This window comes from Hordeum vulgare, chromosome 4H, assembly GCF_904849725.1.
Source record: "Hordeum vulgare subsp. vulgare chromosome 4H, MorexV3_pseudomolecules_assembly, whole genome shotgun sequence".
Classification (NCBI taxonomy): domain Eukaryota; kingdom Viridiplantae; phylum Streptophyta; class Magnoliopsida; order Poales; family Poaceae; genus Hordeum; species Hordeum vulgare.
In genome coordinates this window covers 594,597,555-594,614,391 of record NC_058521.1, presented here as the reverse complement: position 1 = coordinate 594,614,391, position 16,837 = coordinate 594,597,555, and positions in this window count along the sequence as shown.

Sequence of the window (16,837 nt, the reverse complement as noted above, 5' to 3'; positions counted from 1 at the left end):
GTGGTGGTTTTCTGTAGTATGGTAATGTATGTCGACCGCTGGCATGATGCTGACATGAACTCTTGGGTGTTGGCATGGAGGCCATTTTAATCTAAATGTGCGCAAATAAATGGGTCGTCCGTGTTGAACGCACCGACATAAAAAGAAAAAGGACAAACACGAAACGGGCGGACGACCCAACAAACAAAACCGTCGTCCATTTGGATCGGTCGGTTGGAGTTTCTCTTACTTCTATACTTTAATGTTATATCTTTTTTTACGTCGCAGGTTACAATGTAGTACTCCCTCCTTCCTCAAATATAAAGCTGTGATTGGCTTTCTACGGTCTTTATGTACAAAAATATATATCAAAGTACACGGATTAAACATGTAAAAATGATATTGTCGCATTTGCCATTCGAAACAATTTTATTTTATATGTCTGCATACTAATTTTATGTTAGACATACAATACGTCAAACTAAAGTAAACTTTGTGCAACGTAGACTAGAAAAGCCAACCGACGGTTTATATTTTCAGAACGAGGGATTATATTTTTTGGCATCGCAGGGATTACAGTGTGGTGTGTATTTAAAAAAAAGTAATTTTAACTTTTAAACTAAAACCGCGACATTTATTTTAAAACGGAGTTTTCCCGCACAAAATCATGTGAACACAAAAGAATATCTTTGTACTTTTGTCACCGCAGGATCATGGACGCCAGTTTGTTTTCTTTCTCATTTTAAACTATGTGGTATTTAACGTGTTCAAACATATATGGCGGTAAACTCTAAGATTTGAATTAGATCCTATGTGGATTGAGTGTATCCACCCTTTTAACCATTAGCTAAATATATATTTTGGCGTCATACCTTATAGTGCGTATAGCTATTTTCTTTTCCGTGTTTGTTGTTGTCAAGTTGCCGCTGACTCGCATCCGTCGATTTCCGAGTGCAACACCACGACAGAGACAGGGAGCTGTGGCAAGCATCAGGGAGGTGTCGGATCATCGACGAGGCCAAGCCTGCAGTGACGTAGCGAATAGAGGGGGGGGGCTGGAGTTGAATAAGAGGTCAGGTTAGAGGGATGGTCGCCGGAGGGGGGGTGCTAGGTCGGGTTAGAAGATGGTCCCGGGGGGCTAGCTGGAGCTGAATAAGAGGTCGAGTTAGAGGGATGGTCGGGGGGGGGGGGGAGGGAGGGTGCAAACTTACAAAGGTGGCAGCTTGACGTGGGCCAGGCGGTCACGGGTGATGGTGGCAGCGGCCCAACTGGCCTTCAAGGATGCCAAGAGGAAAGAGAAGACGCCGACAGGAGGAAAGCTAGGGCCCGCTCGCGATGGAAAAACCTCCTACAATGGAGGTGCGGACCTAGACTCATGGGATGACGTCGGACTAGGAGTGGAATGATTGCCATGTGCTCTTCTTGCTGGGGTTGATGTGCCATGCCAAGGATGGTCAACAGTGTCACGGAACATGAATGCCAAGGTGGTGGCCTTGGAAAGTGGTTCACATGGTTGACTCTTCGGTGGGCACCATGTCAACATCGGTGGCTTGTCCTCTCGGTCGTGTGGGCGGCGAGGGGTGCAATGGTGGACGACTCAGGCCTGCTATCTGTCTTTGACAGTGGTGATGCCCAGATCCAGATCTGGGGGTCTATACTCATCACAGTTGTCGTGAAGGCCTCATGGTGGCATGAATGAGTTGTTGAATGAAAGCTCCGCACTTTGGCGTCGACAGCGGCCTCGCGTGCGAGCGTCACTTTCTTGATGAAAACTTCGTTGCGGTTCTCTTCTCCATGTCAAGGTTTCGGGTGAAGACTCCTGTCGATGTCGGACTCGACAACGACGATGCTTAGCATTGTTCTCCCTCATGAGGGTGTTGTCCTGGAGCTTAGGAGCACGTTTGGCAATATTTGGGAAAGGGAATGTGAGTTTAGTGTAAGGAGTTATATTGAGATTAGATATGTGATGAGTTGTTTTATTCTTAGTCTCTGTTTTGTGCATGATAGGAATTATGTGTGAGAATTTAGGAGAATTTATATCCCCTTATTTGGTTCATGGAAGTTGACGAGGGACTAGACAAGGGAAATGAACATAAGTTATAATGAAGGATTAAAATTGATTCACTAAAATAACCCGCTTCCAACTCCCACCCCTTCCCTGTTAATGTAACGGGGAGAGTTGGAGTCTCAAGTCCCATGTCTATTCATTTATAAATCTCAATCCCTCTAACCAAACAATATATTTGAAGTCTCATAACTCTTTAATTCCTATTCCCCGACTCAAATTACCCCGAACCAAATACGATGTAGGTGTTCTAGGGTGTTGCATGGAATTGTACAGTGTAGTCCAGTATGTTTTACGTGATCTGATTATCTCGGGATCTGGTTTATAAAAGGCTACCTCAACACTATGTATACCACGTACTTTGATATTTATTTTATTTATAAAATGGGGTTTAATCCTGTTTCGAGAAGAAAGCCAAAGCAGAAGAGTCAACAGAGGTAGAAGATGAAACCTAGCCGTGATATACAATCCAATGACGGAAAAAAGACCGACTCCAAATTTAGTTTAGAGAACTTTTAGCGTAAAAGGACTCTTATTTTATGGCATTCTACAAATGACATGTCCCTTCTTTTTTAGAAAGAAAACTACCTCTTTTCCTGAAAAAAATCTCGTGAACATAACAGGTGTTATCTTTGTATTTTTGTCTTTGCCAGATCATGGCAGTTTGTTTTCCTTCTCGTTTTATACTCCGCGGAAGCCAGTCAGATCCAGCACACAAAGTGAGCATTTCAAGCTATTGACATAACAAAGTGGCACAAACCAATCTGTAGTTGGATGGATGGTTAGAGGGACACTCGTATCCTTAGCTCATCAGGGTTTAAGTCTTGGTGTTTGCATTATTTCTGAATTTATTTCAGGATTTATGCCGGCTCAATTTTTCGGAGGTGCTCATAAGCATAGAGCATGAGTGTGTGTGTTTAGGCATGAGTGTATGCGCGTGTTTATAATCACTTGTGTTTGTACTGTGTTAAAAAAACAAAGTGTCATGTAACGTGTTCAGACGTATGTATGTCGGTAATCATGTACTCCATTTGTTTCTAAATATATGTCTTTATAGAAATTTTACTATAAACTACATACAAAATAAAATGGATGAATCTATACTCTAAAATATGTCTATATACATCCGTATGTTATTTTTAATAAGATCTCTAGAAAGACTTATATTTAGGAACCGAGGGAGTAGTTTCAAGTTAATCTCATGTTGGTTGGACGTATCCTCCTCCTAACCATCTAATTGCAGGTGTTGGAGCATTTGTAGACGGGACCTTGCAAATCGGGCCCCTCAAATGCCCGCGGACACCGAACGTGTCTCCTATTTGTCCGTCCGCTTAGTCGTACTCCTTATTTTTTTTCTCATATGTTCGGTCAGTTGCACGTGATTGATAAAGATGAAGAAAGAGAAAGATAAGAATGAATAAAGAAAAAAAAAAGGTGGCCCGGGATGGGATCGCGTTCTACGTGACGGACTAACCGACACGTACGCGGGCCCTCATATCCTCCCTACATTTGTGATGGATAAGAGAGTTCACGGACAACCCGGACATATAAGACCGATATGAGGGGTCTGGTTGAGTCACTTTTTTTTTCTTCTCTCTTCTGTGCGGTGATTGACCGGGCGCGTCCACGGGCGTATGAGGTGTCATTTGAGGGACCGAGAACGTCTCCTCTCACTAAACGCACATCGTCGGAAGTCCTGAAATAAATTCATAAAATGCAAGCACCAATGTTAAATCTATGATTTGAACTCTGATGGGCAAGGGATACCACAGTCCTTCTAACCATCCAATCATGGATTGGTTTGCAAGTCCATCAACTTGCTAATGCTTCTATTAGGGACTAACTAACTTTTCGCAAAAAAAGGGAAGTGCTCTGGTTCAACCGCCTATTTTGACACCATCATCCGTCGCTTGTTCCACGCGATGCGTGTCTTGCGTGGGACTACGAACCACTATAATGAACGGTTTCTTTTTCTCTTGTGTATCTTCGCAAGCATCTAGGCACAAGCGTTGCTAACGTCGTAGATGCCGGGAAGTTGTAGACAAGGTCGGGCACGGGCGCCAATGTCATCGCATGTCGACGTCTACTGGGCAACATAGATGAGGTCCGGCCTCCGCCCGTTGGGCAGTCGTGCCTCCGTTAACCTCCTCCGTATCGTCCCCACGCATCATCTACCGCCTTTTTGTTGCAATTGCAATGCCGGAGTTGCAAACGGCGACGACGAACGATAGTTGTGCTCATGTGACATGAATAGGCAACATGTGGTGATGCTTTTTGCACATCATCTTCATTGCAAAATTTTCTCCAACATTACCTTTGTTGCAAAAAAATCCGCAACATCACTTATGTTGCAAAATAGGAAGACAAAAAAAATTCTGCAATATTAACTACATTGCAGAAATTTTCCGCAACATCACCTATGTTGCAAAATAATAAAGCCCCAAAACATTTCTGCAGTATGACATATGTTGCAAATGTTTTTGGCAACACAACCTTTGTTACAAAAAATTCTGCAACCATATCTCTATTGCAAATGAGTTATGGATCATGTTTTTTTTGCAAAAAAGAGGACAAGCTAGGTCTCTAGCTTGTGCCAGATCTAACGGCTCGTGAGACGACGGATCTTAACACCCCTGAAAGGACAAGCTAACTACTTCACAAAAAAAAGACTAACAAACTACATGACACCCATCAGTTTGGCGAGTGGGCGCTTAGGGGAGCACATGTCATTGGCACGTGGTGTGCCCATACATACCCATGTGTTATTGACAACTATTACATTTTTTTGGAAAAATATTGAGCAAATATTTAGTAATATGCTTTACCATTTTTTTGGCATTGCAGTTTATAGTGTGGTATGTCTTTTTAGCTTTAGCTACTTTCTTTCTTAAAATAAAAACTACCTCCTTTTCACAAGAAAGTCTTGTGAACACAAAAGCAATATCGCCAGATCATGGACGACAATATGTTTTCTTTCTCATATAAAAGTTTGTGGCATGTAATGTGTTCAAACATATATGGCGGTGAACCTATGTTTTGAATTCGAACCCACGTGGTTTGAGCGTATCACCACCCTTCTAATTGTTCTATTAATATATATTTTGTCCCTCAGAGGTTGTAGTTTTTGTAGCTACTTGCTTTTCCCTGTTCGCTATTCTCAAGTTGCCACTAACTCAAGTCAGTCGATTTTCGAGCCCAACACCGAGGTAGAGATAAGGGAGCTGTGGCACCACTAATGAGGTGCGAGATCGCCAGCCAAGCCAAGCCTAAAGTCATGTAGCATGGACGTCGTCGACGGGCGGGAGAAAGAGGTTGAGAGATTCGGATGCATGGGCCGGGCGAGGGGGTTGGGGTGGGATCTTGAGCTGGAGAAGAGGGATGGCTGCACGAGCGATGGGGGAGGGGACAAACTTACAGAGGTGGCATCTTGAGGCAGACGTGGTATCGTCCTCGGCCATGGGTGAGGGTGGCAGGCCGCCCAACCTACCTCCGAGGATGGCAAGAGGAAGGAGAGAAGATGATGACGGGAGGAAGATTGTTGGGCTATGTGAAGATCCTTACTAAAAGAAGCAGGAAAACCATTCCCCAGCTGGGAGAACAGTCAGTGCAATCGATCCCGTCGCTCAAGGTGGGTACCGATGAGTTCGTAGTCGATCCCGATGTTGCTAAAGAGATGGCTAGAGAGGCCGGTGTCACTGTTGCACAACTCCTAGGCAACGAGAACATTCCCATTATGAAAGGGGATAATCAACTAGTATGGAAGTTTCAACCCAAGAAACCTCTCGTCAGTCCTGACCTTGTCAAGCAACTATCAACGCAAATGTACAAACTCCATACCTGGTACATGAAGGAAGTAGAACTCGGGCGTACATGCCTCATGGTGAAAGTCAAGGAAGAGCATTTCTTCACCGCAAAAGATTTGTGGATTGACAATCTAGAATTATGGCAGTTATACAATCAAGACGCACTCGACAAATCTATCGTCAGTTGCTATTGTCTGTAAGTGATTTCTTTCTGTAATTCAAGTCCCTAGCTCATCGACTCGTTCATTTGCCTCTAATTATCCTCACTATATTATTTTGTGTGTGGTCTTATGCAGAATGAAGATGTTTGAAATAAAAAATGGAGCATATGGCATTGGCTTCATTGACCCAAATTGCATTTATGAGAAGGCGTTAATAGAATTCCCAAAAGATACAGAGGAGAACTTGTTCGGTTTTTTGAGATACTAAGTCACAATAAAAAAATATCATTTCCTTATAACTTCAGGTTAGTGTTACTTTCTTGTACTATAAATTCTATTTTGCTTACCCGATTGATGTTAAGTCTACATATAATGCTTGATGAGTTGCATGCATGCCCGGTTATACAACGTAGATTTCACTGGATCCTGCTAGTCATTACGGGTGACGAGGGGACCGTTCACGTACTGGACTCACTAAGAAAAGACAAAGACGAGTACATGTCCCCAAAGTTGATGCTCGGCTGGTAATTTCAATCATTATCGCATTATGTCGGCCTCTTCAGTTTATTTCCTGATATCAATTAATCAATGACTACTTTTATTCTTTTTCTTTGTCGGACATGGTTTGGAGCCGGTTCATCAAGAATGTTCGCGGTGAATGGAAACCAAAGTTGCGATGGACAACGTCCAGGATAATTAAGTACTACTAGCTACATCCATGCATCTCTTTAGTTCTAGTTTCAGTATCATTATAATGCTTGATTATTATCTGACTAAATTTCATTCTCGTAAAGTATTGCATGCGGCAGCGATCAGGAAATAATCTATGTGCATACTATGTTTGCGAGAACACTCGCTTTATGATCAAACGGTGGATAAAAAATCAAGGAAATCTTGAGGTACGTACACAGTATTCACAATTTTTATATCATGGTCTAATATACACACGCATATAAATATTCATATTGGTCTCCTTTTTTAAAAGATGTTTGAGAAGCGGGAGGAACTCCTCCGAACGAAACGCATACGAGCACTTCAAAGAGAAAATTTCGGGATTTTCGCTGGAGCAGGTCATAGATCCCAAAGGAGAATACCACTTCACCAATTAATGCATGCATGCATGCATGCATGTAATTGATCCGCAAGTCGTAGGAAAAATTACATATACCAAATTGCATATATATATATGTGTGTGTTATATAATATGCACATGCATATGGCCCCTCTCGAAATTCTATGATATATGATTGGTCATACGAGAAATCCTATAGTATATGCATAACGTGTACGGTATGTACTAGCGTAAGATATGTTCTAAATGAAAAACAAAAAATGAAAAGCAAAAATAAACAATAAACCCCAAAATCCCAAAACCCCAAATCACCAAAGCCTGTAGTCCCAGTTGGCGGCACTAAAGATCCCGACCACGCCATACACGCTAACAACCACGTGGAAAGGTATTAGTCCCAGTTCATAACAAACCGGGACTAAAGGGGGTGGGGGATCTTTAGTCCCGAGTTAATAGTCCGAGTTGATGAACCAGGACTATAGACCCTTACCAACCGGAACTATAACCTTGTTTTTACTAGTGCATCCTGCCACCACCACAGACGCCGCCCCGCATCCAAGGGCGCAAACTATCTTCACCATGGTTCACAAACGCTACTATCGAGAAAGCAAGACCTTTGGACATGTACGAGCCCAACCTTTCGAAATATGGCAAGGGAATGCCACCTCCCATTGGCGGGTGCTAGCCACACCGCAGCCACCTTGTCATATCTCACGACATACTGATAACAATGGTCGTAACATCATCTATAGCCGGACCCCTCATACCCACGTCAAACGTTCGGGCAGCCCGCCCGGTCACTGATCAGTCATGATTTTTTTGACCCAGATGGATGCCTCAAACAGGTCTCAAATGCCCGGGCTGAACGCCCCCCCTCATATCAGTGGTGAAGCCACACTTTAGCTGGGTTGTCATTTAACTACCACAACTTTTTTCCATGAATGACGTATATCAAGTAGAAATCATGTCAAAAATACTTAAGAATGCATACATCTCACTACACAACATTAAGTTGACCACACATGATTTGATTTCTAGCACCGCCACTGCCTCATATGCAGTCCAAATATGGAGTGGATATGGGGTCGCCCACGCATGTTCTGGCAGGTCCGCCTGACAAGCCCGACCCACCGTTGACCCCACGACTGTCCCAGAAGAAACCCCATCCGGCTCATCGCTCGGAAACTCTCCTCTCTTGCTCCGTCCTCTCCTTTCTCCACACCTATTTCGTTCAAATCCGGCAAGCTCCGGCAGCCGCTCTAACTCTGACCTGGATCCGGACTATCAGCTTGCCCTCCGCATTGCCTTAGAGCGGTCCAAGGTGGAGATGGGGGCAGGTCCAGATCTGCAGCCTCGCCGCTTCCCCGCCGGCGCAGCTCGAACGCCAACGCTGGCTCCTCTCGACCCGTGCGCAGCTTCGACATGCGGCCTGCGCAATCCGTGTATCCCCTACGTCGTCCCCTGCCCCCGTCGGGTGCTGCTCCCACACGTGGGCAGCGATGAGTGCTTGTGCCCGCCCCGCTTGCCCAGACGCGCACACTGGAATCAGAGGCGTGCATCGCCCGCCGCGAGCGGCAGCGACAAAGGGAGAGGAGGGAGGCGAAGCAGTCCATGCGCCATCGCCGCAGGTTGGAGGCGGAGCCCGACGAGGACGCGCGGCTCCTCGATTGTGTCTACCATCGGTCGCTTACGACCGCGAAGGCGGACAAGCGGCGGCTCTGTGGGAAGAACGCCAAGGCGCTACGGATTGCCATTGAACCCCGGATTGCCATTGAGCAATCCGAGCGCGAGGAGGCAGAGGCGGCCTAGCTCGCCAAGCTCAAGTGGCAGCATTCCTCTGTCCGATTCTATGTTTGTGTGTTGATCTACGTTCTTTTTATCTACGTTGCATGCTAGTATGGATATGAGATATATGGATGTGGACGATAAAATTTGAGAAGTGTCCGGTCAGTGCTTGCGGACACGTCCGAATTTGCACGTCGTGGCTGTAGATGCTCTAAGTGATTATATACTATACCTATGTGGTTAGAGGTGATGAACTGATCCGTAGATACCTCGAGACATGAGAGCTAGCAATCCTAGCAGAGTCTGCAAAGCCGACGGAAATAGAAATTTGAGTAAAATACCCCTAGATAGGCACGTAGACGAGGATGGGGACGTAGATCAGATCTTCACTCTCTTCCGGTGTCCATCCAGATCCAGTCGTTCTCACAGCATGCATTTGTCACCGTCCAGTCCTGACTTGGTCCACAGGCCGCCGGCTAAGAGTTTTCCTCCTTTCAAATCCGTTTCCTTTCAAACTTTGAATTGTATGTATCTTCTACAAAACCTTTGAATTGTATCACTCTGGACTTTCATCCTGGAATCTTCCTCCCAAGCCAAGCAATCAAGTGGCTGCTTAAGACCAAGTCCTCCACACTGCTACACGGTCAGAGTTGTATAGTGCTTCAGAGACGGCACTGTCCACGTCCACGGAAAGACGAGACCCGGATTCCAGGTCTCTACTAGCAGTTCCCAGAAACTGCTTATGCTTCGGAAATGGAGCATACACGAAACGCCCGCCGGAGTATGCGCATATGGAAGTTTGCTTATGTTCCGATCGGATGTGCTGCCAACTGACCCCGAACAAAAATGTTCGGCTTTGCGCTTATGGAAGTTTGGTCTCCTCTGTCGTTTTCGCTCGGGGTTGGCAACTGCAAGACTATGAAACAACCGACTCGGTCGAGAAAAGAAATGATGCACGCTTGCTCATTTGGGAAAGTCAGTGGGTGTGGGTGCACAAATACTTGGGAAGTATCTCGATTGGAACGTCCAATTCGTCACGTCCTCACGGTGCGCTGTGTGTATCATGTTAGCCACGACGCTTCCACGTCATACATGTGCTAGATTCTTTGCATCTCTTGATGTGTGTCAATATGAGCCACGCTAAGAGCATATACTAGCGTATACAACGGACTTTGACAAATCCGGTCACTTATACGCTTGCGGACGCGTGCATCCGTAACATCTAAATTTTTTTTACACAATCGAACATCTCATTTAGCATAATCTTTACCTAATAATAAAGAGGCTATCGCTTCCGTCGGAAAACTCATCGAGGTGATTTTACAAAAAAAACCTTACTGTTTATGACATTAAATTCGTAGTATATATTAATTAAATGTTTTTTTAAATACTCATATCTTTTAAATCGTAACTCCAAATTTAACATATTATATATGGAATTTGATTAGAAAAATATGTAGAATTTAAATATGATATTATTTTATCTGTTAAACGTTTAACAAAAAAACTATCTAGGGTGCAATCTTAATAAATAAGTCATTATTCGTCTTTCTTTCATACCGGTACTCATCCGGGTTGGTGATGAACACGTCAACAAAATCAGGATTAGAGATGAAACTGAAGGTCACTTGACTGTTCTTTGTACGTATTAAATCTACATGCAAGCCGTGTTAAAATAGAAGACCTGTGAAATTTTGAACTGCATTGTGAAATTTTGAACTGCATTTTTGTAGGATAAGACCATCTTTATTTGTGTCGTAACTACAAATTCTCAGATTATATACCATTTTTTATAAATTAAGAGCGCGTGGTATTTCTTTCTCCCGTTGCAACGCATGGGCCATTTTGCTATAATAATAAAGCGGCTATTGCTTCCGCCGAAAAACCCACCGCGGCATTTTTATAAAAAAAGCTCCTGTAATTTTTGTTATTCCACCCGCGCTCCATCATTTATCTGCAACGCAAAAGAAAAAAAGATTCGCTGCAAAAATTATACCCGTACGCATTGCCTCCTCCCGTCGACCCTGGGCCACCCTGGCCTGTGCCCAGGCCGCCGCCACACCACTCGCCGCCGCGGTCGGCCTCAACCACCACCGCTGCTGTTCTTAACCCACCCGCCTCCGCGGTCGTACCTCTCCCCACTCACTGTCCCCGTTGCGGCGCTCGAGCGCATCGCGTCGCCCCTGGTCCACCCTGACCTGTGCCCAGGCCGCTGCCACACCACTCGCCGCCGCGGCCGACCTCAACTACCATTGTTGTCAATCTCAACCCACCCGCCTCCGCGGCCGTACCTCTGCCCGCTTGCTGCCCCCATTTCGGCGCTCGAGCACAGCTTCTGGATCAAATCAACGCGACAGCTACAGTGATTGGGGATGATGTGTCTGCTCGATGCAGAACGGCGGCGGCGCGCGGATAAGGCGTGGCAGAGCGAAGTACTTGCAGGTGGAGGCGGGCCTCCATGGCTCACACGGGGAACTCCGAGGTTATGGCGCGACAACGGCGACTCCTTATGGCCAGATAGAGGCGCCTAACCCTTGCTCGCCTCATCGTATCCCCTCCTCCGGCAGGAACTCATCATCTGGTGAGATCCCCTCCCCATGCCTCCAACCGTGTGCCAAGCACCGGCAAGAAATTTTGTTTTGTGGGGATTTGTTTGCTGATGAATGAATGTATTGAATGTAAGATTGTATCGTTGTAGAGACAGAGAATGGAACACCACCTTCAGTTTTTCATCTGATCTCATATTCTCTACCCCATGAATGAAATAAGATAACAGTCCATTGATCAATGCACTTAGTCTCTTTGTTTTGCTTTGCTTGTCCCGCTCAATTTCTCATCATGGTGGAATTAACAATGGACGGGTTGATTTTTCAATAAAATAGGATAGGACTCACTACATTAGTTAGTTAGCTTATTATTTTAATAAATCAAAATGATTATAAAAAGATTAAAAGCGTGTGGTATTTTTTTCTCCCGTTGCAACGCACGGGCCCTTTTGCTAGTAATAATAAAGAGGCCATCGCTTTCGTCAGAAAACCCACCGAGGTGATTTATAAAAAAAGCCCTTACTGTTTATGACATTAAACTCGTAGTATATATTAAATATTTTTTAAAATACTCATATCTTTTAAACCGTAACTCCGAATTTAACATATTATACATGGAATTTGATTAGAAAAATATGTAGAATTTAAATATGATATTATTTTATCTGTTAAACGTGTAATAAAAATACTATCTAGGGTGCAATCTTAATAAATAAGTCATTATTCGTCTTTCTTTCATACCGGTACTCATCCGGGTTGGGGATGAACACGTCAACAAAATCAGGATTAGAGATGAAACTGAAGGTCACTTGACTGATTCTTTGTACGTATTAAATCTACATACAAGCCGTGTTAAAATAGAAGACCTGTGAAATTTTGAACTGCATTTTTGTAGAATAAGACCATCTTTATTTGTATCGTAACTATAAATTCTTAAATCATAGACATTTTTTATAAATTAAGAGCGTGTGTCGTGTGGTATTTCTTTCTCCCGTTGCAACGCATGGGCCCTTTTGCTAGTTCAAATTTATAGAAAGTCATGCAACTATATAAATGATGTATCCACACACATTACCCGACTACTACATAAGCACATGTCATTAGACTATCAAAATTTGACTCGTTTAACTTACATGCTAACTATGAAGAAGATCATCCACGGTTGCTCTTGCCCTTAAATGCATTTTGTTTTCCTTCTCGCGAAAGAATCTTTCGAAAACTTACTATGGATTGAGTCGGATCTGCTCATCGTCATAGCTGTCCGACTTGTCGATGTCCTTCTTTTCCTCCTTGAGGGGTAGTCCGGCCTAATATTTACTGCACAACTTTATTTTTATAGGCGTTGTTCCAACTGCAGGTTTTTATTGGACATCAACAATTTTTCTTCAAGTGAATGACCTAAGGTTTATCAATCCGTGTGAGATGTAAGATGAAGATGACCTCTCTCAAACAACCCTGCAATCAAATACAAAAAATATCTTGTGTCTCCAACACACTCGATACAATGGTAAATTGTATAGGTGCACTATCTCGACGAAGAGATGGTAATACAAGTGTAATATGGATGGTAGAAATAGATTTTTGTAATCTAAAAATTTTAAATCAGAAAAGAAACAAACAGTAAACAACGAGAAAAATGTTATGTCGATGCTTGGAAAGGAGGCCTATGATTCATTCTTTCACTAGTGCAACATCTCACCAATGCTAGCATAATTGAATCATATAATCACCCCTCAACATATAACGAAGAATCACTTCAAAGTTCCTATCTAACGGACAAAATAAGATGAAACTATTGTAGGTAGTAGAACCACCTCAAAGTTATCATTTCCCATCAATCTATTGAGACATCCATTTAAGTGTCAGAAACAACCCTAGAGTTCGTACTAGAATAACACCTATGATATGCATCGATCAACTCTAATGTCACCTAGATACTCCAATCTCACCACAAGTATGTGTGAGTTTACTATTCTACATGCATCAAACAATTTCAGATTCATCATATTCAATCCATGCAAAGAACCTCAAAGACTACCCCCAAGATTTCCATCGGAAAAAGTAGGACAAGAACGTGTATCAACCCATATGCATAGATCACCCCCAATGTCAAGAGGGGAATCCGCAAGTTGATTATCATAACATACATCAAGTGAATCAATAGAACACCCCATTGCCACCACACCACATGCAAGATGCTGCCTCTTGAGCTTGCGTTGGTTTTTCCCTTGAAGAGGAAAGGGTGATGCAGCACAGGAACAACAAGTATTTCCCTCAGTTTGAGAACCAAGGTATCAATCCAGTAGGAGAATCGTGTCAAGTCCAGAGTACCTACGCAAACACAAAAGAGCTTGCACCCAACGCTATAAAGGGGTTGTCAATCCCTTCAAGATTGATTGCAAAGTGAGATATGAAGGCGGAAAGTGCAACGAAGTAAAAGTGTAAGGCTGGAAATATGGTGTGAAGTAGACCCGGGGGCATGTTCACTAGAGGCTTCTCTCAAAATAGCAAATAATACAGTGGGTGAACAAATTACTGTCGAGCAATTGATAGAACCGCGCAAAGTCATGACGATATCTAAGGCAATGATCATGCATATAGGCATCACGTCCGAGACAAGTAGACCGATACTTTCTGCATCTACTACTATTACTCCACACATCGACCGCTATCCAGTATGCATCTAGTGTATTGAGTTCATGACGAACAGAGTAACGCCTTAAGCAAGATGACATGATGTAGAGGGATAAACTCAAACCAATGATGAAAACCCCATCTTTTTACCCTTGATGGCAACAACACGATGCGTGCCTCGCTACCCCTTCTGTCACTGGGTGAGGTCACCGCACGGTATGAACCCAAAACAAAGCACTTCCCCCATTGCAAGAATCATAGATCAAGTTGGCCAAACAAAACCCACAATTCAAAGAGAATTACAAGGATATGAAATCATGCATATAATAGATCAGAAGAAACTCAAATAAGATTTATAGATAATCTGATCACAAATCTACAATTCATCGGATCTCGGCAAATACACCGCAAAGAAGATTACATTGGATAGATCTCCATGAAGATCATGGAGAACTTTGTATTGAAGATCCAAAAGAGAGAAGAAGCCATCTAGCTACTAGCTATGGACCCGAAGGTCTATGGTGAACTACTCAGGCATCATCGGAAAGGTCATGGTGTTGATGAAGAAGCCCTCCGTGTAGGAATCCCCCCGCCGGCAGGGCACCAGAACGTGCCCCAGATGGGATCTTGCGGCGGCGGAAAAGTATTTTCGTGGATCTCTCGCACAGTTTTGGATTTTTTCTGAATTTATAGGCGGAAGAGGTAGGGCCGACGTGCCACAGGGGGCCCACAAGCCTGCTAGGCGCGGGGCCCCCTGGCCGCGCCTAGGAGGCTTGTGGGGTCCCTTGGTGGCCCTGCCATGGTTCTCAAGTCTCGTGCGTATCTTCTGTTCCGGAAAAAATCTTTTCGGAAATTTTATTTCATTTGGACACCATTTAAAATCCTCCGTGAAAAGGGTCAAAAACACGGAAAAAACAGGAACTGGCACTTGGCACTGATTTAATAAGTTAGTCCCAAAAAAGATATAAAAGGCATACAAAACATCCAAAGTTTGACAAGATAATAGCATGGAACCATAAAAAATTATAGATACGTTGGAGACGTATCAAGCTTCCCCAAGCTTAACTCCTGCTCGTCCTCGAGTAGGGAAGTGATAAAGACTGAATTTTTGATGTGGAATGCTACCTAGCATAGTTGTCCTTTGTAACTTCTTTCATGTGACATGAATGTTCAGATCCATAAGATTCAAAACAATAGTTTTCTATTGACATGAAAACAATAATACTTCAAGCAAACTAGCAAGGTAATCATGAACTTTCGGAATAACAAGGCCAAAGAAAGTTATCCCTACAAAATCATATAGTATGGCTATGATCCATCATCCCCACACAACTAATTTAAATCATGCACAACCTCGGTATTGGCCAAGTAATTGTTTTTGCACTCTTACTTTCTCAAACCTTTTTCAACTATCACGCAATACATGAGCATGAGCCATGGATATAACACTATAGGTGGAATAGAGTGTGGTGGTGGTTGTGAGACAAAAAGGAGGAGATGGTCACATTGACTCGGCGTATCAAAGGGCTATGGAGATGCCCATTAATAGATATCAATGTGAATGAGTAGGGATTGCCATACAAAGGATGCACTAGAGCTATAAGTATGTGAAAGCTCAAAAGGAGAACTAGTGGGTGTGCATCCAACTTGCTTGCTCACGAAGACCTAGGGCAATTTGAGGAAGCCCATCATTGGAATATACAAGCCAAGTTATATAGTAAAGATTCTCACTAGTATATGGTGGTGAAAAAATGAGAGGCTCTCAATCATGAAGAATATGGTGCTATTATGAAGCACAAGTGTGGAAAAAGATAGTAGCATTGTCCCTTCTCTTTTTTTTATTTTTTTATTTGGGCTCTTTGGCCTCTTTTTCTCTCTCTTTTTTTTATTGTGGGCAACTTTGGCCTCTTTTTTTGTATTTCCTCACATGGGACAATGCTCTAATAATGACGATCATCACACTTTTATTTACTCATAGCTCAAAGCTCAGAACGATGATGACTCTATAGGAAATGCCTCCGGCAGTGTACCGGGATGTGCAACGATCTAGCTTGGCGTATGACGTTGAAACATCTCGCTAGCTATCTTACGATCATGCAATGACAATATAAGAGTGATGACACAAGTCATGAGACAGAACGGTGGGAGTTGCATGGCAATATATCTCGGAATGGCTATGAAAATGCCATAGTAGGTAGGTATGGTGGCTGTTTTGAGGAAGGCATATGGTGGGTTGGTGCATCGGCGAAAATTGCGCGGTACTAGAGAGGCTAGTAATGGTGAAAGGTGAAAGTGCATCTATACCATGGACTCAGATTAGTCATGAAGAACTCACATACTTGTTGCAAAAGTTTTTATTAGTAATCGAAACAAAGTGCTAAACGCATACTCCTAGGGGAAGGGTTGGTAGGTGTTAACCATCGCGCGATCCCAACCGCAACAGAAAGGATGACAATCAATAGATCAATTATGCTCCGACTTCCTAACATAGCGGTTCACCATACGTGCATGTTACGGGAATCACTAACTTCAACACAAGTATTTCTAGATTCACAACACCCTACTAACATAACTCTTAATATTACCAAATCCACGTCTCAAAACTAATTGAGAGGAATCAAACTTCTCTTCGTACTCAACGCACATGAAGATGGAAGTTTTTGTATCCTCTTTGGGTACCTATCACCTTTGGGACTACTTTCATAGCACAAGCCTGATACGTCTCCAACGTATCTATAATTTTTGGTGGTTCGATGCTATTATCTTGTCAACTTTAGATGTTTTATATGCATTAA